The sequence below is a fragment of the Zalophus californianus genome, chromosome 2 (assembly GCF_009762305.2).
Source record: "Zalophus californianus isolate mZalCal1 chromosome 2, mZalCal1.pri.v2, whole genome shotgun sequence".
NCBI classification, from domain to species: domain Eukaryota; kingdom Metazoa; phylum Chordata; class Mammalia; order Carnivora; family Otariidae; genus Zalophus; species Zalophus californianus.
Genome location: NC_045596.1, coordinates 92,005,067 through 92,010,014, shown reverse-complemented (window position 1 = coordinate 92,010,014; position 4,948 = coordinate 92,005,067). Strand labels below are relative to the sequence as shown.

Genomic DNA, 4,948 nt, shown 5'->3' with positions numbered 1-4,948 from the left:
CATCCTATTAATATCACATTGATAGGTTTGCATATGTTGAACCATCTTTGCATCACAAGGATAAATCCCACTTGGTCATGGTGAATGATCCTTTTAATTTCCCACTGAATTCGATTTGTTCATATTTCATTAAGAATTTTTTCATCTTTATGCATCAGGAATAATGAATGGTCTGCAGGTTTATATTTTTGTTGTTGATGTTACTGTTGTTTTTGTTTTTGTTTTTTTAGTAGTGTCCTTTTCTGGTTTTGGTGTCAGAATAATGAAGTTCTTATAAAATGAGTTTAGAAGTGTTCTTTCTCTTTTATCTTTTGGAGGGGTTTGAGAAGGATTGATGTTTATTGTTCTTTAACTTGTAAAATTTACCAGGGAAGCCATTTGGTCCTGGTTTTTCTTAATTGGGAGATTTTTGATTATTGATTCAACCTCCTTACTAGTAATAAATATATATTAACATTTTCTATTTCTTCCTGATTTAGTCATGGTAAGTAGTATGTTTCTAAGAGTTTTTCCATTTCTTCTAGGCTGTCCAGATTGTTGGCATATTTTGATCTTTTTATTTATAATTTTGTTGATTTGGGTCCTTTGTTTTGTTTTGTTTTGTTTTGTTTTGCTTGGTTAGTCTAGCTAAGGGTTTGTCAATTTTATTTTCTCAAAGAACAAACTCTTTATTTGGTCAATCATTTCTATTGTTTTTCTGTTCTCTATTTCATTTAATTCTTTTCTAATATTTATTATTTCTTTCTTCTGTTAAATTTGGGTTCACTTTGTTCTTTTCCTGTCTTCTTAAGGCATCACTAGGTTGTTTAGAAGTTTATTATTATAAACTTCCTCCTTAGAACTGCTTTTACTGCATCCCATAAATTGTGGCAAGTTGTTTTCATATTTATTTGTTTCAAGAAACTTTCTTTATTTCTTCTTTGATCCATTGGTTGTACAGGAGAATGTTGTTTAATTCTCATGAGTTTGTACATTTTCCAGTTTTCCTCCTCTTATTGATTTTTAGTTTCATGCCATTGTGGTCAGAGAAGATACTTGGCAGGATTTCAATCTTCTTCAATTATCTAAGATTTGTTTTGTGGTCTAACATATGGTCTATCCTAGAAAATGTTCCATATATGCTTGAAAAAAATGTGTATTATGCTGTTGTTGGATAACATGTTGTATATGTGTCCATTAGGTCCATTTGGTCTAAGGTATTGTTCATATCTGTTGTTTGTTTGTTGATTATCCCTTGATAATTGTTGAGTGTGGGGTATTAAAGTATCCAACTATTATTATATCATTGTTTATCTCTCCTTTAGGCTCTTTTAGTTTTTGCTTTATATATTTAGGTGCTCTGATGTTGGGCACATAAATATTTGTAAATATTATATCTTCTTGATGTATTGATCACTTTATCATTATATAATCACCTTCCTTTTCTGTTTATACCATTTTTAGTTTAAAGTCTCTTTTGTTTGATACACATACAGTTTACTCCTGCATTTTGTTGGTTACTATTTGCTTGAAATTTCTTTCTCTATTCCTTCATTTTCAGTTTATGTGTCTTTACGGCTAAAGTGAGTCTCTTATAGGCAGAATATTATTAGATCTTGCTTTTTTTATTCTTTCAGCCATTCTATATCTTTTGAATTGATAATTTGATCTGTTTACATTTAAATTATTGATAGGTAAGATTTACTATTGCCCCTTTTTCATTGTTTTCTGCTTGTTTTGTAGATCCATTGTTCCTTGCTTCTTATACTGCTTTTTTATGTGTTTTAATATATTTTGATATCAGTTTGCTTTGACTTTTTATCATGGTCTTTTGAGTAATTATCAAAAGATTTTTCTTGTGGTTATCATGAGGCTTATATAAAATATCTTAGGGTGGACGTGAGCATTGCTGGGGTGCAGATGTGGGGAGAAGGTGATTGTGGGGAGAGCATGTCTCCACTGAACACTTGGATTCAGCTCCTTCATTTCCAACATGGAAGAAACTTATATCAATTCCCTGGACCCTAAAGGCTATTACAATGCCCCTATAATAAAAACCACCAGATCAGGGTCTGCAGGTTTCCTTATCATCTTATCAAGTATAGAAAGAATCATCCTGACGTTACAAAGTGGCTACTTGTCCCTTTAATGCTTGCCATCAGGTTCCTTGGGCCAAAATCAGTCATTATATCTCAAGCTGTGATGATAAAAGTTGTATTGAGCAGGATGTTGTCAACCAAACCAGGAACCGTGGACAAGAGACTCTGGCTGAGAGCACATAGCAGTGCCCTCCTTGAAATGAAGACTGAGATAAAGATCTGTGGCAACAGACTAGCCCCCATTGGTCTGGGGCACAGCCAACTACTGTGGCAACAATAGCCCTGCAAGCAACATAGTTATGGAAATAAGAGTAACCTGGCTTCAGGCATGTGCATTCCCAAGTCTCTATTGTATGTTCTGCCATGGAAAAACAATGGAAATGCACAGTAAGTGACTATCTATCTCATCAAATGCCAGACCCTAGAAGACTCTTGCTCCTTCCTGCTACCAGTGGGTTCTTCATTTTTGTCTCCTAATTTAATTATAGAAAGATAAACTGATCTTCAAACTTCAAAAATCTTAAACACTTGTAACACTCTATTTTAAAATGATAACAACCTAACTTCAAAAGAATTATCATACTTTACATTTTTACTTCTTCCTCTCACATTTTAGGTTATTGCTGTTACAGTTTACATTTTTTTAAAGATTTTATTTACTTATTTGTCAGAGAGAGGGAAAGAGAGAGCACAAGAGGGGGAACAGCAGGCAGAGGGGGAAGCAGCCTCCTGCTGAGCAAAGAGCCCTATGTGGGACTCAATCCCAGGACCCCGGGATCATGACCAGAGCCAAAATCAAGAGTTGGACGCTTAACTGACTGAATCACCCAGGCACCCCTGTTTTGATGATGTTAATTAGCATTATTTTACTTCAACTTAAAGAACTCCCTTTAACATTTCTTGTAAGTCAGGTCTAGTGGTAATGAACTTTCTCAGCTTCTGTTTGTTTGGGAAAGTCTTTACTATCCCTCCTTTGTTTCTGAAGGACCACTTTGCCAGGTGTAAAATTCTTGGTTGACAGCTATTTTCTTTCAATATTTTGAATATGTCATTCCTTTCTCTTCTGGCTGAAAAGTTTCTGTTGAGAAATCTACCTGTAGTTATGCAGGGATTCCCTTCTCTCTTTTATCTTACTGCTTTTAAAATGTTTTCTCTTTGACTTTTGACAATTTAATTATAATGTGTTTCAGTGTAACCCTATTTGGGTTCAAGTTATTTGGAATCATTTGGGCTTTCTGGATCTGGATGCTCATCTCTCTTCAGGTTTGGGAAGATTTCAGCCATTATTGCTTTAAATATACTTTCTGTCCCTTTCTCTCTCTTTTTTTTCTCTAGGATTTCCATAATGCATATGTTGTTTCTTTTCATTGTGTTATTTATTTATTTATTTTTTAAAAGATTTTATTTATTTATTTGAGAGAGAGAGAATGAGAGACAGAGAGCACGAGAGGGAAGAAGGTCAGAGGGAGAAGCAGACACCCCACTGAGCAGGGAGCCCGATGTGGGACTCGATCCCAGGACTCCAGGATTATGACCTGAGCTGAAGCCAGTTGCTTAACCGAGCCACCCAGGCGTCCTCTTTTCATTGTTTTATAATTCCCATAGGCATTCTTCATATGTTTTCATTCTTTTTTTTTTTTTTTCTTTTTGCTCCTCTGACTGTGTAATTTCCAATATTCTATTCTCCAGGTCACTGATTCTTTCTTCTGCATGGTCTGGCCTGCTTTTGAAACTATTGAATTCTTCCATTCAGTTTTTGCATTTCTCAATTCTAAAATTTGTTTTTGTTTTTGTTTTTTGATGATTGCTATTGTTTTGTCAACTTTTCATTTTTTATGCATTTTTTAAAAAATTTTTTTCAGTTATCTGTGTTTTCTTGTAGTTTGCTCTACTTCCTTAAGAGGATTTTTCTGAATTCTCTGACAGTTTATTAGATGTCCATTTCTTTAGGGTTGGTTATTGGAACTTGATTAGTTTCCTTTGGTGGCTTCATGTTTACCTAATTTTCCTTAATTCCTTACATTGCTATCTGTACATTTGAGTCATGGGGCTTTTTTTCTAGACTTTACAAGTTGCTTTGGCAGAGACAGTTCTTCATCAGTCTGCTCAGTTTGGGTTTTTGAGTGTGTCTGCTGGTAATGTCCTTGGACAAGTACGGCCTCCTATTATGGTCTATTTTTGGGTGAGGCAACTGTTCAAGCTCTGAAGACAGGGATGGAATGTGTGTCACTGGCTGCTAGATGGGATTACTGGCTTTGTTTACTACCAAGTGAGGCTATAGGATGAGCTCTGTGGTTGCCTGAATTCTTTGGTCAGGCTTACTAGATAGTTGAGACCAGGTACCATATTCAGTAATAGATGGGGCTATGAATTATCTTCCCTGCCCTGAAAGAAGGGTAGGACAGGGCCCAGGGCCTGTACAGTTCACTGGGGGATGGCCACTGGCTTTGCTCTGCAAACTATTAGGTCTGTCTATCCCTTTTGCTTGAGTACTGCCTGCTGAGCTGCATAGCTTTCAGGCATTCTCACTAGCCCTTCTGTTTAGATGGGGCTGGAAGACACCCTTCACAGGGGGTGGGACAATGTCTCAACACCCTTTTCTGTGTAGGAGCTGGAGGGCCTCTTCAGGCTACTATCAATTTCCCAAACAAACTCTCTGGTTGGGAGGCGCCAGGAGCTACCCTCAGCCTTGGCTATGAATTAATTCCCCTGTCTGTGCATAGTATGGGAAGGCTCCCTGCCCAGTACTGACTTTGCTTTGAGGATAATCAGCTCTGCTCACCTGCCTCTCAGCTTGAGCATCACTGGGCAACATAGCTTTCAGGAGTTGTCACTACATCTTCTAGTCAGATGGGGGTTGTACAGCACTA

At 36.7% G+C, this 4,948-nt stretch overlaps 1 pseudogene; it reads left to right on the top strand.

The window, feature by feature from the left end:
• The first annotated feature begins 1,972 nt into the window (after window positions 1–1,972).
• LOC113924159 lies at window positions 1,973–2,469 on the top strand (annotated as a pseudogene).
• The last annotated feature ends 2,479 nt before the right edge of the window (window positions 2,470–4,948 follow it).